Source organism: Callithrix jacchus, chromosome 12 (assembly GCF_049354715.1).
Source record: "Callithrix jacchus isolate 240 chromosome 12, calJac240_pri, whole genome shotgun sequence".
Lineage (NCBI taxonomy): Eukaryota > Metazoa > Chordata > Mammalia > Primates > Cebidae > Callithrix > Callithrix jacchus.
The window spans coordinates 18,964,565-18,991,848 of NC_133513.1; the positions used below are offsets into that span (position 1 = coordinate 18,964,565).

At 41.7% G+C, this 27,284-nt stretch overlaps 1 long non-coding RNA gene across 4 annotated transcripts in view; it reads left to right on the forward strand.

Annotated features, from left to right (window-relative positions):
• The window catches only part of LOC108594056 (uncharacterized), a 533,185-nt gene that overhangs the window by 413,521 nt on the left and 92,380 nt on the right, over positions 1-27,284 (forward strand). The window lies entirely within an intron of this gene.

A 27,284-nucleotide genomic window follows, 5' to 3' on the forward strand; every position in this document is an offset into this window, starting at 1 on the left:
AAAGTCTGGGATTATAGGCTTGAGCCCCTGCACCCGGCCTCTGCATTTCTTTTAAATTCCCTGTATCATTAAGTTACAGGTCTTTGACTTCTGAAAAAGGTACTGACTACTGATAAATCTTGAACGAACATTGACACTAATCAAAGCCCCATCTTCAGACCCAGGAGAAGGTGTCAGTCAAAATGAATTACTTTCATGAGACACAGGGCCAGAAATAAAAACTATTCAATCCTGCCCGTCCTGGGGACAAATGTAGAAGAGGTGGGCACATCAGAACGTAGGACCAATTTTTAAGGGATAAGATTAGTTACGAATGTTATTTTTTGCTGGTTGTAGGTGTCTTTACACAGACCTTAAAAACAGATCACCATTTTAGGCCAGTGCTGAAGATGCAACCCAGCTTTGGGGCCTAGGGACCTGGGACAGCCAGGCCAGAATGTGAGCTCTTAGATGGCAAAGGAAATTCTTTTGAGTCACAAGCAGTTTTATAAACTTCTTTCTAAAATTTGCCAAGAGACAAATATTACCTGGGAAAAGGTCTTGCCTCTTGCCCTGCCAGACATACAAAGAGCCCTTAGAAGTAGGTCGGTTCTTAGCCCCTTCAAAATTCTTACCCCTTCTTAGCATAAAGCAGCCAGAAAGATCAATGACCAGATTCCCCATAATTGAGGAATTGATAAATAGAAAGGGAAGACTGAAATCCGCCCAATTGTCCCATAGAATTTTTTCTTTTGGATAAACATAGAGATTGATCCTCACAATCTTCTTTGTTGTGTTGTGTTTTATGTGTGTGTTTTTCTGTTTTTAGATGGAGTTTTACTTTTGTTGCCCAGGCTGGCATACAATGGCACAATCTCGGCTCACTGCAACCTCTGCCTCTTGAGTTCAAACATTTCTTCTGCCCTAGCCTCCTGCATAGCTGGGATTACAGGCATGTGCTACCACACCTGGTTAATATTGTATTTTCCTTTTTTTTTGAGACACAGTTTTGCACTGTCACCCAGGCTGTAGTGCAGTGGTGTAATCTCGGCTCACTGCAATCTCTGCCTCTTGGGTTCAAGCAATTCTCCTGCCTCAGCATCCCAAATAGCTGGGACTACAGGCGTGAGCCACCACGTCCATAAGCCACCACGTCCAGCTAATTTTTTTGGTATTTTTAGTAGAGATGGGGTTTCACCATGTTGGCCAGGATGGTCTCTATCTCTTGACTTTGTGATCCACCCACCTCAGCCTCCCAAAGTGCTGGGATTACAGGCGTGAGCCACGGCACCCAGCCTAATATTGTGTTTTCTGTAGAGATGGGGTTTCACCATGTTGGTCAGGCTGGTCTCAAACTCCTGACCTCATATGATCCACCTGCCTCAGCCTTCCAAAGTGCTCCAGTTACAGGAATGAGCCACCATGCCCACCCCTCAGTCTTAAAGCTTGAAAATTAAATTTATCTTAACTGAGTTTCTGTCTCAGGAAACTGACCATCAGGCTTCCCAGATAGTATCAAGGAATGGAAATTCACCAGGTCACCACATCTGGACAATGAGATGTCAGACCCTCACCTGTCATGATTGCCTAATGACCACCTGCTTCCTTTTGACCTCTTTCTAACTTCTCCCTAATTCCTACTTTTTCCAAACATAGTTACATTTCTTCTCTGCCACGTAAACCGCTCTTTTCGCTGGTCGAGGAGATGGATTTGAGACTAATCTATTTCCTTGACTGCAGCACCTGAATAAAGCCTTCTTCCCTGGTAATACTCAATGTCTCAGTGATAATCTCTCTGTTCTATGAGCAGCAGGACCTAGACTGAACCCCTGGCATTTCAGTAACACTTCAACTCCGCTTTCTTAAAAGAATGCTGCCTGTGATCCCAGCACTTTGGGAGGCTGAGATGGGCAGATCATGAGGTTAGGAGTTCAAGACCAGCCTGACCAACATGGCGAAGCCTTGTCTCCACTAAAAATACAAAAATTAGCTGGGTGTGGTGGCAGGCACCTGTAATCGCAGCTACTCAGGAGGCTGAGGCAGGAGAATCACTTGAACCTGGGAGGCGGAGGTTGCAGTGAGCTGAGATCATGTCATTGCACTCCAGCCTGGGTGACAGAGTGGGACTCTGTCTCAAAAAAAGGAACCAAAAAAATAAAGAATGCTAATAGGAATAATGTTTCTTTAATGTCTGTCATGTGCCAGGGACCATGCTAGATAGCTTATCTTAAACATTATTACCTAACTTGGAAAATGACTCTTCAATGACCAGTAAGTATTGATGTTCTTACTGGTCATTTGGGGAAACTGTGGTCCTGAGAGATCAGATAAACTGACTAGTGTCAAAAAGTACGTAAGCAATAGAGCCAGGATTCCAACCCCAGCCTTTTGGGGTTGTTTTATTAAAACAAATAACAAAGTTATTTTAAAAATCCCCTTTCATAGCTTCCTTGTTTACTTTAGCAAGAGTTCCGGGTTCAACATTGGCAGAGTGTTTGAGATGAAGGATTTCCAGTAGACCTGTTACAAGGGTCCAGGCAGACTAACACGTAAATTAGAATCAGATACTGAATTAGAATCAACATATATGTGAGGGTCTCCTTGAGATGTGGCTGTTACTCCAACTCCAGTCCCACTGGATGAACTCCTTTTACATGCCGGGCAATTGATATGTCCTAAGGCAGAATATTTAAACCATCAGGTGCACAAATCAGATTCTAGTTATTGACAAAAGTACATTGTATATTAACTCCTAGAGAAAAATCAAAGAGTAAAAACCTTGATGAATAATTCGTGCATACCTCAGCTATCCTTTATCACTGTTGATATTTGAAAGCTCCCAAAGGGAAGTTGGAGTTTACCCTGACGGAGAAATCCCGGTGGAGTGCTGGCTGTGCACCTGAGATGCTTAGAGAGAACTGGAATTCAAGGTGCCCAAACGGATTTGCACTGATAATTCAGAGGATGCTTAGCTGACATTGATGTACTCTTCTTTTTAATTAAAAAAGAAATCCAATTTTGTTCAAGGTAGAAATGTACCTAACTAAAACTTTTGATTTCCAAGATTTCTTGGGAGCTAGGAGTAGTTATATGACATAGAAATGGCCAAGGATATGATAACACTTTGCTGGGAGAGGATTCCAAAAGTTTCTGCTTTCTTAGTTTAAAAAAAAAAGAAAAGGAGAGATATAACTGGTAGACTCACTCCCTGAATCCATTACTCTAAATATCACACGTGCAGACACACACAGGCACACACGTGTGTTTCCTGTTTTATGTTACCTAGATTCTGGACATGATGCCTGGAAGGAGAGCAGACCATGAGGAGAAAGCCATGAGAATCACAGAGATGCTGGCCTCAGACCATTTGAACGCTGAACTAAGGTCAGCAGCCTTCTGACCTTATGAGGAAGAAGGGATGTATTTGTTGGCTGTTCCATCACTTGCAGCTAAGAGCATTCTCGGATGAATTAGATGGATTTGCCGAGGCATGTCTTACAAGACCTGCCTCTTTCAGCTGCCTGTTGTCTGATTTTCATAGTAGATCACCAGTGTGTGCCCTCTAGTGGGACGAGGAACAAGATAGCCTAGTCCTTACCTCCTGAGCTGGTCTAAAAGTTTTATTTTTGGATCTTTTAATGAACCTTAATTTAAGGAGAGAGCCAGGCTTTCTTGCTCTCTACATTGTACATTTGGGGAGTTATGAGGTCATTGGAGCATAAACTGGACCCATAGAAGGAGAAGTCTGACAGTGTCTTATATTGTTGATGGAAAATGTAAGATATTTATTACCCTTTTAAGATATGTAAATTTCCTAGGAGGAAGGCAATTGGCTCTTTTCTTTTTTTTAACTATGAAGATGATAGATCCAGAAACCAAGGAATATGTTGGAATCCAGGTATCGTCTCTGAGGTGGATTCCTTAACAGAACTCAGAAAGACAGCCTGGTTTTTAAAGCAGTCGCACTGTATTTGAAATCCTTTCTTGGTATGAGGAATGGAGGTTCTAGAGCTACTTCGGTCAATGGGGTAACTGGGTTTAAATCCCTCTTAAGTGGCTGTGTGACCTTGAGGATCTTGTTGAACATCTCTGAACCCCAGTTTCCTTGTTTGTCAGGAAATAATATACATAAACTGTGTGGGTTGGGGAAGATTTAGAGATATTGGCTACATAGTATTTTGCACAACCTCTGACACAGAATTGAGACACAGGGACGAGAAATGATAACAATATGTACAATCATAATGATAGTTACTATTATTATCACTGTTTATTCAATGTGTATATTTTTTAAACTACCAAAAGAGCTGTTCCATTTGAAACAGCCACAGAGAAACAGAGTATCCTGTGGTTAGTGGGGAGAGAACACCCCAGTGAGATGAGAAAGACTGGATCTGCAGAAGTGTGGGGCTGTGTGTGTGTGTGTGTGTGTGTGTGTGTGTGTTTTGTTAAGATTGACAGCCCTAAAAAGAAGTTACAAGACTAGCTACCAGGGGAGAAACCGATCACAAAGCCAAGTATAAGCAAGAATTATGCTTTCCTTCTGTGCTACAGGAACGCTGTACCCTCTGGGGGCTGGTTTTCATTTGTAATCTTAGTAACTCGGCCAAGTTGCAGACAGCAAACCTTGTATTGATTGGGAGCCCTGCAGGGGAGCTCAGGCACCAGGAGACCTCGGAACCATAGTTTCACTTATTAGTTACCACTTTCTGGAGCACACAGGAGTGTGTGTGTGTGTGTGTGTGTGTGTGTGTGTGTGTGTGTGTGTGTGTCTGAGATCATGCCAGGATAATTCTATGTCTTTGTAGGTTCAGGTGGGAAGGCTTCCACTGGGAAAGATGGTTGTATTTTTTTAAACTCTGGTGACAGGCAGAAGGTCAAGGATATTTCTCACCTTTCTTTTCTTCCCCAAATAAACGACTGTCCTAGGTCATGGCTCTATAGTGCATAGATATGAAAACCAAGGGCCAAAAAATGGAAATAATCATAACAGTAACTGCCTAGTAAAGTTGTCTTGAGGATTAATAGAATTATTTGGCTGACCCTGGAGAAAGGGGTCATTTCAGAGCCCTCCCTCCCACACTCTCTTCGAGGATGCACCGTGAGCTCTAGGAATTTCCTAAAAATTTGTGTCTCAGGTGGTAGATTCTTCACTCTGGGGGAAGGATTTGGAGATGTCAGGGAATGTCCAAGGTGATGCTGAGAGGCATGGTTCAGAAATGAGTGTAGCTGAGCATTTAAATACATGGCAGGTATTCAGCAAGAAACTACATATCCTTCCTCTCAAGAAGGCCTTTTAACAGAACTTCTGTTTATAAAGTAAGGACTGAAAAGCTGAGGGCCATGTTGAGCTTATCTCATTCCCCTCAATTGAAAAGGTAGCAGGAGGAAAGGAACAAGGGAAGGAAGTGAGGTAGGAGGGAGGAAAGAAAGGAAGAAAGCAAGAAGGAGATAAGGGAACATGGAAAGGAGGAGAGAAGCAGTGACAAGGGACATCACAGAGTAAAGACATTATATTCCTGGCATGTTAAGGCACCAGGCATATGCAAGGTGAAAGTGGGTGGGACCTAGAAACCATATGCAGATCTCTTGGCTCTCAGGGATCTATCCCTCCCCTGACACAGTCAGACAACTAACTCCCTTCTCTCCTCTCACCCCCACCACACACAAATGGGATTTCTGTGGGTAATAAACAAGAAAGGCTCAGGACTCAAGGGGTCAACAGAGACAGCAGACAGTGGGAAGAGAAATGAGTAAAGACTTGAGCCTTTCCACCCTTCTCTCTTCTCATCCAAATGCTTAGAGGGTTTTTAATCGGAGAAACTGACAGATCCCTGAGAAAAGATGTCAAGATCCTGAAATAGGGTGACTCGCGATGAATAGGCTGACTCACTGCCTCATGATCCTACAGGAATTTCATCAGTCAACAGTCCTAACCCCACATGCATGGAACTCACAGATGGCTTCTTAGAGTCCTGATCTTTAATCTGACCATACTGTGATGTGGATTTCCAATGCAGAAGAGAGAGAGATCCAAACAAGCAACCTGAGAAAAAAAAAAGGTAGAGGGATCTAAGAATAGGGGAAACAGGAGAAATATGCAGTATTTAAATCTGTGGAATATTAAAATGATCTGGAGGAGTTGAGAGCAGCTGCCCCAGGGAGTAAGATTCAGGGGTGGTGAGAGTTGGAACTTCTGATTTTTATTAAAAGACTTTCAACACTTTTAGATTTTTAATAAAGCAATGTGTACACATTGCTTTGGCAAATAAAAGACTTATTTTTAAAACACTATTCTTACAAGAAAGCAGTGCTTCCCATTGAACAGATGAGTAAACTGAGCAAACCAAGGCCTAGAAAGGTTAGGTGACTTGCCCAGGATTGTCATAGCAAAGCAAATCCAAGAGCTGAATTTGAAGCCGTAACTGTCTATCTTACAACCTCAGGATGTTCCTATTCCTTATGAGTGATTCCATGCCTGCTAGGTAAAGTCAGTTTAAGAAAACCAGCTTCTGACAGATGACATTCCTGTTCTGAGCCTCCTGTGAGGTCAGCTGGTTGTTTAGCTGACTCTTCAAGTCCCTTGTTAAGGGGATGAAATTGGAGGCCCTGGGGTGTGTTTGGTCACTCACTGCATGATTCTGGGCATGTTCTTCTTTGCTACCAAGATTTCGAGTACTGGAACTCAATATGGCAGCCCCTGAGGGCTGCCAGAAGACAACCCAGAATGAAAAAAAAAAAGCAGCCTTAAAATACTTTATTGATGGCTGCCTGCATTGGGAACTCGGGAGTTTTGAGGAACTCTTTTAGTGGTTTAAAAAAAGTCCTTCCCTTTAAACAAATAAATGCATACGTAAGATTGGTTAAATGCTGGAACTCCCAGTCTATGACGTTTTTGTCAGGGTCATTGCTTTCACGTGTTAGCCGGTTTTGTTATAGTTTGGGAAGCTCCAGATACACCAGCCTCTTGCTGGAGGTTGGCATCAGCATTAAAGGCAGCCATGCAGAGCTCCTGGAAGTTTAATTTAGTCGATATTTATAAATGGAGATGAATAGATTAGGAATGGGCTCAAGTAGGAGGTGGAGGGCGGTGGAGGAAGACATACTAATGTCTTACTTCTTTGGGTCTGACAACTCAAGTACTGTTGGGGCTGAGATCTGGGAATCCAAATATTATTATTTCCTTTTGGTGGAAAGCATCTTGATGGAGGCCAATTGGGATTACTAGTTCTGTTCATTGAAGTTTATTTCCTCTTGGAAACATTGACTCCCACTTTCCTCATCACTGGGTAAGTTAGAGCTCCCATAGAAGTCCGAATCCAGACACCTGTCTACTTCACCTGTGTTAGCACTTAGTACACGTGGTGGAATATTTGGTTTATTTTCCCACCTCTTCTATTTGATTTTTACCAGCAAGGTGAGGGACTGAACCTGTGTTGCGTGACACAGTATCCCATCATGCCTAGCATCCTACAGCAGACATAATAAATATTTCCTGATAGGCAAAAAGGATGAAACATCACAGTGCAACAATACGTGCTCCCAGAAAGATGTTTTTATTCTTCTGTTTTTCTGAATGGTGGAGTTCACCTTCTCATCTCTGATTAGAATAGCTAAAATGTGCCATTCATAATTACTACAATTTTTTTTTTGACACGAAGTTCTGCTCTTGTTGCCCTGTCTGCAGCACAGTGGCGTGACCTTGGCTCACTACAACCTCTGCCTCCTGGCTTCAAGTGATTCTCCTACCTCGGCTTCCCCAGAATTACTACAATTTTTTTTGTTGTTTAAAAAAATCCTACCAGCCTGGCCAATGTGGTGAAATCTTGTCTCCACTAAAAATACAAAACTTAGCTGGGCACGGTGCCCAGTACCTGTAATCCCAGCTATTCCGGAGGCTGAGGCGGGAGAATTGCTTGAACACAGGAAGCAGAGGTTGCCGTGAGCTGAGATGCACCCCTGCACTCCATCCTGGGTGACAGAGTGAGATTGTCTCAAAAAAAAAAATCCTAGCCAATGTATGGATTGTGTATCAAGTGGGGGAGATTATGTACATATGTTAGAGCAGCTAACTTGGAGAACAATCATCAAGCCTTCAACCACTGCCCCGCAGTTCTTTTCCTCGGAGCAGTTTGTGTGTGGATGTCATGTTTCTGCCTTTCCCTTTGCAGAATCTTGGAATCTGCCAGGGAATTTCTCTGCTCCATTTGAGTTAATTCCTTCTTATAATAGGATATACCAGGACCTCTGTGTTGACGTGTGGAATCCTTTCCCATTTCACTATGTGAGAAGCCACCAACCCCAGGCGTTAGCCAGTTAGAGGAGAACGTAATTCCTCTTGTCACTTGCCATTTTGTTTTGCTTCTCCTCCATTTTCTGACTTGAAAGTCACTTCCTCTGTTAACTGGATTCTTCATGGGATATTCTGTGGTTTCTAGTCATGTTGGATAAACTGTATCCATAGCTACTTAGTAGTAAATTATTAAGTCTCAGGACTCATAGTGGGATTTAGTGGGGCAAAAGGTTGATAAGCTCAGTCTTTTTGTTGGTAAGATGCCAAACAAATTAAATAGGCCTCTAACTGGTTTATGAATAGAATGGCTAGTTTGGAAAATAATCTGGAGATCATTGTGAGCCTCTCACAGTGTGTCATCGTTAGGTGACATTAAGACGTAAGAACTGGAAAGGATTTTAATGGCTGTGAGGTCTGATCACATTGTTTTATAGGTAGAAGGCTCACAGGGAAGAAAATCTATCACCCTCAGTCAAGAAAACCTCTTTCAGCCATTGAAGAAATGATTTTGTAATGGAAATAATATTTGAAAATATTATTTATTTGTTTATATCTTATACCACAAATGTTGCATTTCCAGGCAACCATTGTGCCATTTTCCTCAGGAAAAGCAAGAGAAAAAAATTTTACCTCAGAAAAGAGGAGGATAAAATATAGGCAGACCCATCACAAGATGGGAAAACATAGAAATCATGTGTTTTTCTGGCTCACAATGGATTGAGGTAAGGAAAAGAGGTTGCTCCCATGCTGGGAGACTCGTGGGTCCTTCCTATCTCTTTTCAGGCTCACGCCTGAATGTAGGTTGAGATTTGGGAGACAGACACCTCCCAAGATGCTTCTACGGACACTGAGACTTCCCTGTCAAAGTGATAGTAGCATAACACGATTGGAGGGAAGAGAAAGACAGTGAGAGATACAGAGATACAGAAAAACAGAAGGGGAGAGAGGGAGAGAGATTGTATTATTATTCCTAAGCGACACTAAAATCCTGTGTGGTAGAGTGAACCAAGATATCTACCCATGCCTCATGATGGAAGAGGGGAAAGGTAGCTGAGATCCCATCTAGGGGGGTTACCAGAGTCGGGTACATTACTCTGCAATTGAGGGCTGTGGTATATGGTTCGTAGAGTGGGGCACACTGGAATCAGGTATGTCCAGCCCTCCAAGCAGCCATTGTGAGGTCAAATCAGAATCTGTGTCCAGACAAAGTAAGAAAATAGCCCGTAAGCCAGCAGCCCCAGCTTTTCCTTCAGATCCTGATAAAATGACCAGTGACCAGAGGGGCGCAGTGCATTGCTGCAGAGTTCAGGGGAGTCTAAAACATGTGAGAACCTGAGGCCGCCTTCTTTCCCTCTCTCCAGTACCCAGAATCTGTCTCAGGAGTGATCAGGAGAAGAGAGAAATTGGAAAGATAGCATTATCCAAAAGAGTATGCATTTGCTATAAAGATTGTTTTCATCATTGCATAGGGCAAAACTGACTGGATTTCACTCAATGTAGCACCCCTGATCCACCCACCCACCTATCCAAGAGGACCAGGGGATTCTTAAAATGTGTGTGAGGCTTGTATAGATGATAAAGGAGGCACCCTTTCCTCTGCACATCTCAGTGTGGTGTGAGAACACTTACCCTGCAATTACCCAGTTACAATTTTTAAGAGTTGAGCTTTCTATCCAGCTCAAGTTCACTCTGGTGCTAAAAGTGGCTGCTTACTCAAAGGCAGAACTTTTTGGTGAAGCTTATTGATGGACCTTAGTGCTCCCATGGGTGCCCAGAAATGAATTAAATAAAAGGGTCATTGATTGAGTATTTTTTTTGTGAATGATCCACCCTATCCTTGCCATGAATAATGGGGCATGATGAACAATTCAGTGAAGTCTTCTCCTCCTAGCATCCGGAAGCTCATGTTGAAGGACAAACCCAAGTTACCTTCTGCAACAATGTGGCCTTCTTCATAAGCCATGGCAGTGAGCACCATAGCACTGTTCTGCAGTTAGAGAAGAATCACAAGATGATCTAATCCAATCGTTTCACCTCGCAGGTGGGGAAACAGAGGCTTTGTGAGGCAAGGTGGTTTGCCTGAGCCCACAAAGAAAGTTAGTAGCAAAAGCAGGGCCAGAACTCACGCCTCTCAATCCCAGGTTCTCTCTGCTAGTCTGTACGACATTCTTCAGCCTCACTGAGTATAAACGATCACACCCAAAAGTAAAAACCATCTGGTCTACGTGATTGAAGTGTTTGCCAGTGGCAGCTGGGAGGCTAAGCCCTGCTGGTTTCTGGGCACTCTGGAAGCTCACTGACCTCGGAGACTCAGCCCCATACACTTTTCCCTTGAGTGTTGGCACATCCAAACCTTGATATCCCTAGAAGCAGCAGCAGCAACACAGTCACCTGGGACTAGCAAAATTCCAGGAAAACACTGACGTGTGGATGGCAGGATTCACAGTGTTCTCTGTCTTCTGTAACAGAATCCACAGGATGCCAAAAAGACAAATGCATTTTTCTCCTCCAAATTATTCCTCCTACAAATGCTAAGTATCTCCATCTGGGAGGCATTTAACATTTCAAACAGCTATTGCTGATCTGTAGGAGGACTCGCCAAGCATCAACTGTCTCCCCAAAATAACTCCCCTTATTGTGGCAGGAGCCGCCAAGACTAAGCCCAGGCAGGAGGAGAAAAATAGTGTTTGGGAAAGCTCAAAAATTAGAGGAGTGCAAGGTCAGCCACTTCTCCTGACCTGTGTCCAAGTCAGAAGACCTGAATCTTCTCTCTTCAGAAGTATGCTTCGAAGAGACAATGTAGAGATGTTACTGCATTCCCTTCCTAGAAGTACGTATTTCCAGAAAGAATTTCATTCCGCCTCCCTCCCCCTCACCTTCCAGATGATGGTCTCATGTTTCTCCTGACACTTTAAGTTCATTCGGATACTTATAGTAAATCACACACATTTCCTGGTAGGCCAAGTTAAAAAACATCCCATAAAAATGACAGGAATGGAAATATTTGAGCTCCTAATAAGATCCAAGAACTTGTCTTTACCATATCTCCTTCTGCTCAAATTTGCCAAATCCGCCATGGAGGAATAGAATATAGGGCTGACATCTCCAAGGCACTAATTCTGTATGTGTCCATTTACTTTAAATCTATTAATTTATTATCTACAATGTAGTGGTCACTAGGAGGAGGACCAGGATAGAGGAGACTTGTGCTCTCTGACATCACAGAGTATATCAATTAATGGGGAGGGGCATGTGAAAATATATCCACAAATAACACTAGGTCTGAGTAGAATATGGGAAATCCTGATAAAGAAATGTAGTAACTGGAAGAGGAAGAAGTCACTGATAGCTGAGAGACCAGGGGAGTTTTCCTGGAGTAGAAGGCATCCATTCTAGACGTTTAAGGATGGAGGTTAAGATTTGAACATATGGAAATTAGTTGGGGAAAGGGCATCTCAGATGCATGGAACAGCTTGAGCAAAGGCAAGGAATGCAAGGTTGTAAAGGTGTCCAGAGGTGAATTGCATTTATTCATTCTTTCTTCATTCAGTGAAAGTGACATATATTTGCCAAGCACAAAGTATGTTTGGAACACAGAGCTAGGAGTTGGACCTACTGAGATGCAGAAAAATTACTGCAAAGAGCTTTGGTCTGATGGGTGCATCAGGGAGGGCAAGAAGAAAGTAGAACAGACGGTGTCAAGAACAATAACAGGAGGACCTTAGGAGACTTTGGGAAAAAGGAGGATGGGCATTTGACCCGGGCTTCCTGTGGGGAGGAGAGAGCAGAATCAGATGCCCAAAATGGAAGAAGGTCATTTAAAGAAGTTTTGGCATGGGCACCGCTCTGTGGTTCCAGACTAGAAGATAACGTGCCAGCCAAGGGGTGGCAAGAGAGCAGACCTCAATAGAGGTGTTTGAATGTATTTGGTTAGCACAGGGAGTTCCTCAAGTCATTCCTCTATTTATACTGCTACGATGGAAATAGAGTTGATTCACACCACCACTGGGAGCCCTGCTGGCAGCCCGTGATGGGTGGGAAGTTGTAACTTTAAAAATGTGCAGAACTACTGTCTACCACTTGTTTGTCAGTGTTCGCATTCTATTTTTTGCTGTTGGTTTTCTTTTCTCAATGTGTTGGTCTTGGTGGCCAGTGACTTCATCAAGGGCAGGGTCTAAGCCCTCTGCACAGCTAGCACAGGGCTGAGATACATAGTAGATGCTCAGTGTGCATTTGGTAACCAGTTGCTGGTGCTGTGTGTGTGTGTGTGTGTTTGTGTAAGTGAGAGGGTGCTAGATACGTAATTCTGTGGGGGCTGAGATACGGGCTTGGTCTTATATTGGTGAGATTAAAATATTTCTCTAGATTTTGCCATCATTGCTGATTCTTTTTTAATGCACTCAATTCTTTGCTCTCTTCTGTAGGAATAAGAGTTTACCTGTCAGGAAGATAAATTTTTGAAAGAAGACACTTCTATATAATATATAGCTATATTTATATGTGGTCAGCTTCAGTGACCAGCCACCTAAACACTTGTCACTTGATGGTTTTAAAAAAAAGTATCTATTTTAAGTGTTTTTAAAATTTAGATATTTGGCAAATCTCTATCATTTAAAGGAGAAATACTGTTCATTCATATTAAACATTTAAAAGCATTGATGATTATGAGAAAGAAAATTTAGGTAATAAAAATCTAGTATTACTGTTAATATGTTGATGAATATCTTTTTATCTTTTATGCATATACCAATGTGAAATTTTAGAAATGAAGATTGAGTGCTAAAAAACTGATTTATATGATGCATTTAAAAATAAATCACATGCAGACATTAAATTCTTTTACATAAACATAATTTTAATCGCTGCACAGTGTACTCAGAACTAAGCTTTGAGGAGAAAACAGGCATTAATCCAATAATTCCATAAAAGTATAAAATTTCTACTGTGATAAGTGTGTCAAACAAGCCGCTCCAGTTAAAAGCACCCTTGGTAGAGGGTTCAGCCTGGGGGTCAGTAAAAGCTTCTATGAGGAGGTGATGAATTATGTGAAACCTAAACAATAATTGTAAGATATGGCTGGTCAGGGATGGGGCAACAAGGGCATGGTTGGGCCTTCCAGTGAGGATAGTGGTATACAAGATCCAACTGTTAGCAAGAGGCCCCTTGAGGCCCTTCTGTCCCCTAACCAATTTTTCATTGCTATTTGTATGTGTTTATGTGGCATCTGGATATTTCATTAAACTCTTGGATACCTCTAATTATTTATCAGTTGACCTCGCTGGATTTTCTAGTAAAGAAACAACTTGGCTTGGATGGTAGTTCATGCCTATAATCCCAGGAGTTTGGGAGGCCGAGGTGGGGGATCACGAGGTCAGGAGATCAAGACCATCCTGGCTAACATGGTAAGACCCCATCTCTACTAAACTACAAAAAATTAGCCGGGTGTGGTGGCATGCACCTATAGTCCCAGCTAGGAAGGCTGAGGCAGAAGAATTGCTTGAAACTCAGAGGTGGAGTTTGCAGTGAGCCGAGATGGTGCCACTGCACTCTAGCCTGGGCGACAGAGTGAGACTCCATCTGAAACACACACACACACACACACACACACACACACCCCTTATATTTTTGAGCCTAGGGGAGCAGTTGTGAATTCAGATGCTGCATTGGACATTGTGCCAAGGGGTCTCTCTGTGTCTGCTTATTTAATCCTCACTGTCCTTTGTGGGATGGGTACCACTATTCCTCATGCAGAAGAAACCAACTTACTGATTTACCAAAATCGGGCTCAACTGCTAGAGAGGGAGGCAGCCGAAATCCAAGCCCAGGTCTGATGTCAATGCCTGTGCTTCCAAGCCGGTGATAACCTAAAGTTTTTTCTCCTGTTTGTCGTCTTCATCATCTAAAACTGTTGACAAGCAAGACCCCCCGTTTTGTCCGTGACTTTAACGGGAACATTTCTGCTGTTTAACAGTTCAGGAAAGTGTCAGCTGTTGATACATGAGAAGTATTCTTTACAATGTTAGTGAAATATTCCTCTATCCCAAGAGCTCTGCATTGTAAAGACTAACTCAGAGATTGATACTGCTTTTTGTCAAAGACCTTGTAATATTTGACGGTGGGATTTCTCCTTTGACCCATTGGTGTGATCAATGATGTTAATAGATTTCTGAATAGTAGATGATTTCTTGTATTAAATCATCCTGGGTTTCTTGGAAGAAGATCTACTTGGTTGTGGTGAAGTACCCTTCTAAAGCATGGCTGAATTAGGTTTGCTTGTATTTTATTTAGCATGTTTATATATATATCAAAAAGTAAGATCGGATTGGAGCTTCTTTGTTCTTTGGTTATTGTTATTAGGTCGCCATAGCAGACTCATGCCCACCTCATCGGAAAAATTAGGACACAGTTTTTTTCTTCCTAAACTGTTAGCTAGCATAGGAATTATTTATTTGGAAATATTGAATGTTTAGAATAATTTAGGCCTAGTACTTCCTTCAGAGATGACTTTTATATGACTTATTCAGTTTCTTCTAAACTTTCAATATGCTCAAATCCCAACTGAGTCAATATTTATAATTTATTTTTTAAGAAAGCCATAAATATCCTGAAGATTTTCAGATATATTTAGCATAAAATTATATGTTTATTATATATTGCCTTTCCTTGTGATTATTACTTTCTGGCTTTCACCCTCACTCCTTCTCCATATTGAGAGGTTATATAAACCCTTTGGTAGGAGCTTAGGTCATGGAGCATGGTGGTACTCTGCTGACCCCATTCTGTTACTTGTTGCTTGCGTGGTCTTGGGCCCATTGGGTTGTCTCTGTCTTCCTTAGTTCCCTCATTTGTAACACCAAGATAACAATAGGGCCTTGTCTGTCTGTTTGTTTGTTTAGAGACAGGTTATTACTCTGTCACCCAGGCTGGAGGATAGTGGCATGATCATGGCTCGGTATATCCTCAACCTCCTAGGCTCAAGGGATTCTCCTGACTCACCGTGGGACTGCAGATGTGCACCATCACACCTGGCTAGGTTTTAAATGTATGGTAGACATGGGATCTCCTAGTGTTGACTAAGCTTGTCTCAAACTCCCGGCCTCAAGCTGTCCTCCCACCTCAGTCTCCCAAAATGCTGGGGTTACAAGCGAGAGCCACCACGCCCAGCCTGTGCTATTGTTAATAACACACTCAGTCACTGTGAGGCACATACTAAGTGGTGCTCAGTAAACATTCAGCTATTAATCTAGCTTACAAATTTTTAATATTTGTGTTTACAAAGAAAATACCATTTAGATTTATATATTAACTATACAGGTGTCTTATTTGGTTTTCTAAATTATTGGGAGTTTAAAATCTGTGCTTTATTAATTCCTTATGCTTTTCTTGCTGCCTTTGAAGAAAACTCATTGCTGTGCTTTTCTCAGTGAATTTCTTTCCATTTTTTCCTGTTTAATAATAAAATTTAAGGCTGAAATCTTGGATCATCGCATCTTTGTATATTGCATTTTCTCAGATCATTAATTTCCAAGTAATCTATAACCAATATTTTAATTTTCTCTTTAACATGTTATTTAGGAGACAGATTTTCAATTTGTAAAGATCTGTAATTTTTTTTTAGCTTTTGGAAATTTTGGGTGGGTTTTTGGTTTATTTGCTTTTTAGATTTTGAAGGCTGTTTTCCATTATGGATGCTCAGAGAATGTTATTTTATATAGGTTTTCTGTATATTCTTACAAGTTAGTATTTTCTCTGTATGCCCAAAGAATGTGACCTGAACTACCACTTACTAAACTTTGTTGTTTTGAGTGTGTATGACCTAATGATATATATTTTGTTTGTCTGTTTGTTTTGAGATGGAGTCTCACTCTGTCGCCCAGGCTGGAGTGCAGTGGCATAATCTTGGCTCACTGCAACCTCCGCCTTCCAGGTTCAAGCAATTCTCCTGCCTCAGCCTCCCAAATAGTTGGGATTGCAGGTGCGTTCCGGCATGCCTAGCTAATTTTTTGTATTTGTAGTAGAGACGGGGTTTCACCGTGTTAGCCAGGATGGTCTCCATCTCCTGACCTTGTGATCCACCTGCCTCAGCCTCCCAAAGTGCTGGGATTAGAGGCATGAGCCACCACGCCTGCCCATGAGCCACCATGCCTGCCAATGATATATATTTTGGAAACTGTATTCGTTTATCTCTTACAAGAAGTTCAGTTATTTTCTTGATATAATGTTTAAAACTCTATTCAGTCAGCATTAATTATATTATGCAGATCCACAGCATCCTTATTTATTTTTGTCTACTTAATCTGTCAAAAACTCTGAGTGTTAAAATCTCACACCATTGATTGTGCTTATGTCATTTGTCTCTTGTATTGCCAGTAATTTTAGCTCTAGGTGTTTAATGATTTTAGCAAGTAAACATTTGTAACTGTTGATCTGCCTTGTGAATCGGATATTTATCAGTAAAAAACAATTGTGTCGGTCTATTTTAAGACATTTTGCTTGACTTCTGCAGTGCCTGACATTCGATTGCTGCCTCTGGCTTGACTTTTGTTTGCACTGGACTGGCACCTCTTTGCCTGTTCTTTTGCATTTAACCCAAATACTTGATTTTGTTTTAGGCTTAGCTAATGCAAACAGCATAAGGTGGGAATTTAACTTTCGACCCAACCTCAGAGTCTCTGACTTTCAAGTGGGGAGCTTAAAAGATTTACATTTATTGCCCTAGCATATTTGTTTGAGTTTACTTACATCATTTTGTTTTCCAGCTTTCTCTGTTTGATTGATACCCCTCCCTCTCCATTTTATTTACTACAGATGGCATACTATTGAAGTAGTTCAAAGTAAACCTAGATCAACTTCCTGTTCTGTTGCTGACTAGCTGTGGATTTGTGCCAGACAACCAAGAGTACATTTAAAATCTTATTAATTACAGAGAGAGGTGATTTTGTAGAGCTTTGCATCAGAATTCTCATATGTAGGTCTTAGCAAGTCAGAGCTATGACACAAACAAACACAAACAAGCAAAATTAGACTTTGTTACCCATAAAGTTATGAGTTCACAATGATTAGAGATGTACAAGAGAAAACTGGACATCAGATTGCCCTGGGGCTGATTCCTATTTTAAGTGGAGGCTGCCCTCATTGATAGCCCACATCTTTCCAATTCTGAGGGTCTATAACTACCTGAGAAGTAGCAACCTTGACAAGATCCTAGTGGCTGCTAAATGTGCAGTTTTTCCATTTTCTTAGATGGGAATTCTAATTTTGCACAGAAGTTTCAGAACAAAATCCCCCACCCAAGCATCCCACCTGGATGTGTGGTTGTGTGCAAGGTCTGTATCTATACAAGTACACATAGGCACTGTTCCCAAGCCTGGCTGTACATTAGGATCATCTGGGTGCATTTACAAGACCACCACTGTCTGGTTCCTACAGTCAGGGAGTTTGGTTTAACCTTTCTGAGGTTGAAGCCCAGATATCAGCCATCCTTTTTTTTTTTTTTTTTTTTTTTAAATAAACTCCCTAGGTGATTTTAATCTGCAACCTGGGTTAAGAATGACTGACAATGTTGCCACTGGTTTTCAGCTGGGCAAACATGGCAAACAACTGTGCTTTGCCTCGGGTGCATTCATCTTTTCATCTTCTGGTCACAGCTTTCTATTTTGTTTCGGAATCTATCACTTCTGCTTTCTTTTTCATTTTTAATTATTCTGGATATGTAATAGTTGTGCATGTTTATGAGGTATATGTGATATTTTAATGCAAGCAGACAGTGTGTACTGATGAAATCAGGGTAATTGGGATATCCATCACCCCAGGCATTTATCATTTCCATTTTCTATCCGCAAGTTTGGGAAGGGTTGACTCCAGGATTCCGGATGGAAGAGTACTCTCAGGCTTCTGTCAGCACCCACATTCCCCAGGCCAGTCAAACAGCATGAGGACTTTAGGGGATGTGCCTGCATTTTAGCTGGACTTGCACCTAGGAGAAGGCTGAAGAAGCTGGAATCACCTAGGATCCTAAGAACAAAGCTTGCATGGCAAAAGATAGTGTGGAAAGAAGAAGCAAGTGGGAGCTAAGCAATGTATACACATGAACGTAGAGTATGGAACAGTACACACTGGAGACTTGGAAAGCTGAGGGAGAAGTGGGGAAGGTCATGGTAAATTACTTAATGGGTACAATGTGCAATATTTGGGTGATGGACACACTAAAAACCAATAGTTCACTGCTAGACAGTATATGAATGTAACAAAATTATACTCGTACCCCTTAAATGTATACTACATAAAATAAAAATAATTATTGATATTTTAAAAAGGGAAGTGAATCTTGATGACCTCATTTGAGTCATGAATTTAATCCCATTTACTATGGTCATGATTAGCTCCATTTTATTGATGAGAAAATTGAGGCTTGATGAGGTTAGGTTAATGATGTGATTTGCCTGTGTCCCCACCCAAATATCATCTTGAATTGTGGCTCCCATAATTCCCACATGTTGTGGAAGGGACCTGGTGGGAGATAATTGAATCATGGCGGGGCTACAGTTTTCCTGTACCCTTTTCAAGGTAGTTCTCACAAGATCTGATGGTTTTATAAGGGGAAACCTTTTTCAGTTCGTTCTAATTCTCTCTTGCCTGCTGCCATGTAAGATGTGCCTTTTGCCTTCCTCCATGATTGTGAGGCCTCCCCAGTCACATGGAACTGTGAATCCATTAAACTTCTTTTTCTTTATAAATTACCCAGTCTTGGGCATGTCTTTATCAGCAGCATAAAAATGAACTAATGTAGTTAGTTGCCCAAAATTCCACAGCCCACCAGTAGGAGAGACGAGATTTACTCCATGAAGGTCATATTTCAAAAGTTGGAATTTTTTTTTTTTTGAGACAGAGTTTCACTCTTGTTATCCAGGCTGGAGTGCAATGGCACGATCTCGGCTCACCGCAACCTCCACCTCCTGGGTTCAGGCAATTCTCCTGCCTCAGCCTCCTGAGTAGCTGGGATTACAGGCACACGCCACCATGCCCAGCTAATTTTTTTGGTATTTTTAATAGACACGGGGTTTCACCATGTTGACCAGGATGGTCTCGATATCTTGACCTCATGATCCACCCGCCTCGGCCTCCCTAAGTGCTGGGATTACAGGCTTGAGCCACCGGGCCTGGCCAGAAGTTGGAATTTTTGTTCTACTGCATTGCTGCATCAAGTAAACATGACCTCAGCCTCCTTTCTCCCTCTGTTAAACTGAATAATTATGAATTTTCAAACTGAGGTTGAGCCCGTCAAAGAGATGTTATGAGCTTTGGACAATACTTGTGTCCTGTGCAACCAGTATTTTATCTCCATTTCTCAGAATAATTCAAGGTTTTTGTTTGTTTGTTACTCACTTTAAACAAAAGAGTCCTAACTGTTACAGAAATGCTAATTCCATATCCCTGAAATTGCACCTCTCCTGGAGTTTCTCTTTGGGTGTATTCTTGATGGTTCCCAAAATGTAAGTGCATAGTAAAGTGTAGAGAAGGAAAAGAATATGGTGAGAAGATGAAGAAGAGAGAGCGAGCCAAGAAACCATCAAATGTGGATGGCAGTTCTTACAGGACTATGTGGTGTAGGCTCTTTTAGGAGCTTCCCTGAGCCACCTCAAGAGAGTCTCAAAATAATCCTGCTGGATGTAGGTAGAATGGGGAAAGTAGGACATAATAGCATGTATTAAGCCCTCACTGTGTAAGTAAGTGGCAGGGACAGAATTTGATTTCCTAACGTGGGTGCTTTGTGTATACTGCATGGCTGCAAAGTACTTCTTACCCCATCGCTGTTCTGTTTTTCTAATAAGCAGACTCATTATGAATTTTAAGACTATCAGAATTCTTTTGAAGGTTATCAACTAGATTTTTCTGTTCTTTGGGTGATACTTATCAACCTTGAAACTACTCAGAAATGGCAGACAGATTTGTTTCCTAGGACTAGGCGCTATGAGTCAAGCCCAGGTATTTCCTTAAACAGAAAAAAATAATTAGGCTGGGCACAGCAGCTCACGCCTATAATCCCAGAACTTTAGAAGGCCAAGGAGGGCAGATCACATGAGGTTAGTTCAAGAGTGGCCTGGTCAACATGGTGAAACCCGTCACTACTAAAAATACAAAGGTAGCCAGGTGTGGTGGCATGTGTTTTTAATTCCACTGCTTGGGAGGCTGAGGCAGGAGAATCTCTTGAACCTGGGAAGTGGATATTGTAGTGAGCCAAGATCACACTACTGCACTCCAGCCTGGATAACAGAGCAATGCTCTGTTTCAAAAACGAGAGATAGGAGAGAGAGAGGAGGGGGAGGTGGGGAGGGAGGGAGGCAGGGAGGGAGGGAGGGAGGGAGGAAAGAAGGGAGGGAGGAAGGGAGGGAGGGAGGAAGGAAGGAAGGAAGAGAGGAAGGGAGAGAGGGAGGGAGGAAAGAAGGAAAGGAGGCAGGGAGGGAGGGAGGAAGGAAGGAAGGGAGAAAGGGAGGGAGGGAGGAAAGAAGGAAGGAAGGAAGGAAAGGAAGGAAAAGACAAGGCAAGAGAGGCAGGGACGGAGGAAGGCAGGGAGGGAGGGAGGGAGGAAGGAAAGAAGGAAGGAAGGGAAAGACAAAGCAAGACAGATACAAAGGGATGTATCCATATTCTGTCCCTACCCCCACAGGTTCTTTCCTGGGCTCATCTGGTATTCTACAATGATAGCATCAAACCGTGATGATCCTAAGCATAGCCCCCTTTGGAGCAGTTGTTATTAACAGTCAGAGAGGCAAGTCAAAGTGTTAACATGCCATATTTTACAAACTCATTTAGTTAACCTGAGTAGTCATGGGGAACTCTACTCAACTAGCCAGTCAGTGGAACAATGGAATACCATGGTTAGCCAAGGATGAGAGAAAATTGGAGCTGGACCCAGCAGGCTGAGTCTCAGTTCCCAGCAGAGAGACTGCTCACCTTCTTAGGTCTAATTGCAGCCATCAGTTTAATCCTTAAAGAATTGTGTCCAATTGGTTTCCATCTGTCTGCATTTGTAAATGTCATTCTGCCCAGCATGTGTTGTAAAGATTAGCTGTGCTTCATCGCTTTGTTAGCATGAATCAATAATGTGGGATTCTTGGCTCACTGGATTTTTAAAGTCATCTGTGAATCAATGTAGGCTATTTGTGCAGCACCCTCTATAACATGCTAATTTGATATTATTGGATAAAATGCCCAGTTTTGGAAGATGGTTATAGAAAATTTTAAGATTTGCTTAAAGGTTAGCTGAAGCTACAGAAGACAGAGGTGATGTGATTTTGCTGATACTGACACGTGCATGGATTTTATTCTTAGGAGAGGGGTAAAATTAAATTACTGAAGTTAATAGTAGGTTCTAAACAGAAATATGGTCCAGAAAAATGCAAAACAAAAGCCACTATATGAAACCTCCATGATGGAACCTTCACAATATCTGTCAATGATTTTAAAATGCCTCACTCTTGGAAGATGTTGCAATGATGCTGGAAATTACATCCTATGTGGAAAACAAGGGAAGTGCAACGCATTTCCTCAAAATTGCACTATAAAGGAGGTTCGTCTTTCCCAAAGTAAGAGAAAAGCACGTAGTACTAGTGCTATAATCCCACAGGTGATTTACTACTTTTCTTTCTATGGCAGAAAATTCACAGCTGTATTACTTGCTGTCTTCAGCTTTCATACGGCCAAACTCTTTGTAAGCCTGTGGAAATGGGTGTTGATGTAATATTGTTATCAATCAGTCAAAGCTGAGCTAAATACAAATCCAGATTCATTAGTTATAAGAAGGGACAGTTTTAAAAATGAACCACTTTACCTGTCAAATTAGCAAATACTGAAGAAAATACGGAAGCTGCTAATGACTGAGTGATTTACTGTGAGACAATGAGAAGGTATTGCAGTCTTCTGAGAAGCTATTTGGTAAAAAAAATCTGGTTGCCTTTTAACCTATTAAATCCAGTTTTAGCATATTCAAAGTTATAGACTAGTATTTTTGCCTAAATATGTTTATTGTTGTATTCACTCAAATAATAAAAATTATAGAAACAACATATCTACCTAACAAAATGAGTGATTAACATAGTTATCTCTCCTTATGATAAGTTTGTCCTGAATTCATAAAACAGAGTGTTTGTAAAGAACTTTTAATTCCCTGAAGAAATGATTAAATATAATATTAGAGGGAAAAAGGAAGACAGAAAATTATATGCATGATTTTATCTCACCTATGTAAAAAATACCTTTTTGGAAAGATGCTGGAAGTAAATATACTAAGATGTTAACAGTTATTCATTAAACTCATATTTGTTGTCAGACTCTGTTTCAAGAGCTTGGGACAGAAAGAAGAAGAGCAATAAAGAAAATAAAACACAATGATATACTGGAATGGTGCCAGCAGTGAGGGGCCTAAGCATAGCCCCCTTTGGAGCGGTTGTTATTGGACGTCTTCAATTCTTAGTGGACAGCTTCAGATGATGTGTCATGGAAGCCTTTTTGAGGAGGTGATATTTAAGCTGAACTGAAGATAGGGAGGGAAAATATCAAGATCTGGTTGATAGGGAGGGAAAATGTGAAGATCTGGTTGATAGAGGGGAAAATGTGAAGATCTGGTTGATAGAGGGGAAAATGTGAAGATCTGGTTGATAGAGGGGAAAATGTGAAGATCTGGTTGATAGGGAGGGGAAATGTGAAGATCTGGTTGATAGGGAGGGGAAATGTGAAGATCTGGTTGATAGAGGGGAAATGTGAAGATCTGGTTGATAGAGGGGAAATGTGAAGATCTGGTTGATAGAGGGGAAATGTGAAGATCTGGTTGATAGAGGGGAAAATGTGAAGATCTGGTTGATAGAGGGGAAAATGTGAAGATCTGGTTGATAGAGGGGAAAATGTGATGATCTGGTTGATAGGGAGGGGAAATGTGAAGATCTGGTTGATAGAGGGGAAATGTGGTGATCTGGTTGATAGGGAGGGGAAATGTGAAGATCTGGTTGATAGAGGGGAAATGTGGTGATCTGGTTGATAGGGAGGGGAAAATGTGGTGATCTGGTTGATAGGGAGGGGAAATGTGAAGATCTGGTTGATAGGGAGGGAAAATGTGAAGATCTGGTTGATAGGGAGGGGGAATGTGAAGATCTGGTTGATAGAGGGGAAAATGTGATGATCTGGTTGATAGGGAGGGAAAATGTGAAGATCTGGTTGATAGAGGGGAAAATGTGAAGATCTGGTTGATAGGGAGGGAAAATGTGAAGATCTGGTTGATAGGGAGGGGAAATGTGAAGATCTGGTTGATAGGGAGGGAAAATGTGAAGATCTGGTTGATAGGGAGGGGGAATGTGAAGATCTGGTTGATAGAGGGGAAAATGTGATGATCTGGTTGATAGGGAGGGAAAATGTGAAGATCTGGTTGATAGAGGGGAAAATGTGAAGATCTGGTTGATAGGGAGGGAAAATGTGAAGATCTGGTTGATAGAGGGGAAAATGTGAAGATCTGGTTGATAGAGGGGAAAATGTGAAGATCTGGTTGATAGGGAGGGGAAATGTGAAGATCTGGTTGATAGGGAGGGAAAATGTGAAGATCTGGTTGATAGAGGGGAAAATGTGAAGATCTGGTTGATAGGGAGGGAAAATGTGAAGATCTGGTAGAAGAGTGTACCAGGTAGAAATGAGCAAGTGTCAAGGCAAGGAGAGTTGGGTGCGCTCTAGAGATATACCGGATTGCTGGAGTCTAATGAGTGGCCAAGTAGGCAAAGTGTGAAAAATGTGGACTTTGGAGACTGAAATAGGCATTTATATCCATATACGTGCAGCAGAAAGGCACTGGAGGGCTTTGAGCTGGGGAGCAGCCTAATAGGATTTACATATTTAAAAACACCACTGTAGGCCAGGTGCAGTGGCTCAAGCCTGTAATCCCAGCCCTTTGGGAGGCCGAGGCGGGTGGATCACGAGGTCAAGAGACCGAGACCATCCTGGTCAACATGGTGAAATCCCGTCTCTACTAAAAATACAAAAAATGATCTGGGCATGGTGACGCATGCCTAGCTACTCAGGAGGCTGAGGCAGGAGAACTGCCTGAACCCAGGAGGCAGAGGTTGCGGCGAGCCAAGATCGCACCATTGCACTCTAGCCTGGGTAACAAGAGCGAAACTCCATTTCAAAAAAAAAACACACACCACTGTAGATGCTTTTGGAAATGTAATGTAGAATTCAAGAGAGAAAACATAAATCAATTAAGTGCTTTTTGCATGTTTCCTTTGATTCCGTAGTCTTCTGGTTATTTATAATACAGATATAATGGCATGTGTGAGAATAGTATATGCATGATCATTGCAGTATCATTTGAAATAGCAAAGTATTGGAAACAACCCACTTGCCAAAGGATATATTACCAGTTAAATAAACATGGTCACAGGCATGTGATGGAATGCTAAGCAGCTAAAGAGAGTGTTCTCTTCAACATCTATATGGGAAGCTCTCCAAGATGTATGGCCAAGTGAACAGAGCAAGGAACAGAATAGAATGCATGATGTTTTAACAATTCTGTAAAAGCAGGAGGAATGGACGTTTTATATTTCCATAAAAACTCTTGAAAGGGTCTTTAAAAATGAAGTGAAAATTTGGTTACCTGTGAAGCGTAAAGGTGGGATCAGAGCAATGGAGGATGGAGGCATATGTATTTGGAGATGGTTAGATTTTGAATGTGTGTACTACCTACTCAGTCAAAGCTCAAACATAAAAAATGAGACTTCCTAGAAATCCTGGGAAGAGAGGTGAAGATGCTAGGGAGTCTTTTAAAATGAAGTGAAAATCTGGTTACCTGTGAGGTGTAAAGTTGAGACTGGTGTAATGGAGGATGGAGGTTTATATATTTTGATATGGTTAGATTTTTAAATATATGTACTACCTACTCAATCAAAGCTCAATTTAAAAAATGAGTCTTCCTAGCAATCCTTGGAAGAGAGGGTGGAGGTGCTAGGTAGTGGCATTGGAGATGGAGGGAAGTGGTTGACATTGGCATATATTTTTAGGCTCAGTCTATGGAACTAGATTGGAGGATTGGTTGTGAACCATAAGGGGAAATAAAGATGATTGCTAGGGTTTTGGTTTGAGAAATGAAGTTGTGGCATTTTCCGAGTTGAGGAGGACTAGGGTAGGAGGTGGTTTGGGGGTGAAAATCAGAAGTACTTTTTAATTTTGTGAAATTTGAGGTGATAAGACATCCAAGTAGTGATTGGAGAGGCTATTGAATGATTGCCTGGAGATATATATGATTAGCTTCAACTTGGAGATATAAACTTAGCAAGCATCAAGATAGGGATGGTTTTTTAAACCACGGGAATGGACGAGACTGCTCACTGGATGAGGAGTAGAGTTTGAAAAGTGAAGGCTTCCCAGGACCGAGCCCTGGGGCAAAATATTTTAAGGGGAGGAGAAGAGAAGGATCCGGGAAAAGGACTGAGAATCTGGGCCATGGAGTTAAAAGGAAACCTAGGATTTTGTTGTGACACAATAGTAAAGAGAAAAAAAAAGTAGTTTAATAAGAAGGGAGTAGTTATTGATGTCAAATGTTGCTGGGAACTGAAATGAGAGCTCAAAGAAGCAACCACAGGATTTCTTAATGGGATAATCATTGTTGATTTCAACTTGGTTCACTTCAAGTGGGGTGATTTGAGGAAATAATATAAAATGGGGGTTGTATACATAGAGACAAGAACTAAACACCGTTCAAGGAACTTCTCCTTGGAAAGGAATGAGAAAGTTATTTGAGGGATGGATGTGGTGGCCAAGAGCTCTTGCTTTTCTGTAAGATGAGAAATCCTGAGGCATGCTTGTGTGCCAGTAAGAAAATTGTATGGTAGAAAGACTGAAGATGATGGTTCAGGAGAAGAAATGGTACATGTGGGAGCCAAGACAAACCAAGTTTTGGAGAAGATGAAGAAAGATGAGCCAGAGCCCGTGGTGCAACTGGCCTTTGTAGGAACCCAGCTGTTCTTCTGTTGTCAATGTGGTTGTCGCTGGAAGTTCATGTGAATGGGACTGTTCCTGCCTCAGTTTTCCTCATTTGAAAAACGGGGAATAATATATGGTACATAGCTCCCAAGATAAAATCAATGATGCCTGAAAAGCATCATACTCTCAGTAAATACTAATTATTTTATTACTTCTGTTCTGTGTGTTTCCCAAATGTTCTATACTAAGCATTTGCTAAAATAATGTTAACATGTGTATTAATGCCCCATTTTATAGTCCCTGGACAATATGAGTAATGGAAAAGCATAACCCTTAGCACTTGGAGATTTTTTCAGCACCAAGGACAGCAAAAATCATCATAATCAGCACACATAAGCATCCAGCTTCAGATTGCCTAGGGGGCAGCCGCTCTCATAAATACATAAAGGGGCAGAAGGGACAAATGTAGCAAGCCTTAGATTGAGCCTGCGGGAAATTCCACTTCCCATGTGCAGAGAACAAGGCTGGGTTCTTTCTTCACGATGTCTCTGCCACTTGTACACAGCGCTAGTAATGGGTGTGGTGTTTGCTCTCTATCTCTCGGGAACCCAGTGTGTTTGTGGGGACTTAGAGAAAAGCAAGAGAAAGGGGGGTAAATCAGAATTGGTTTTTCAAGGGCAGGCTTAGAGGACACCTGCAAGGCAGGGAGAATGGCAGATTACATTGGGATGTATCATGGGCCTGAGTTCTGAATATGTTGACTTTATCTTTTAATAATGCATTTCATTAGGAACAGGGGCTATTGAGGTACCTGGCAAATAAAGTACATGATTCAAGGCAGCCTTGCTCTTTGAGAGTTTCTTATGCAGAGGAAGAAGCAGCAATGCTTGACAGCTGTTTTTCTTACTAAAAATTGCCCATCTGTGGCTCTGGGAAAGGGGGATCAGAAACAGTGGAGAAGAGAAGGGAACCAAGTCTCACCGGGCTCCTGTTTTGAGCCAGGCAATTCACATAGTTCAGCTCATTTAATATTCTCATCTACTTTTAAGGT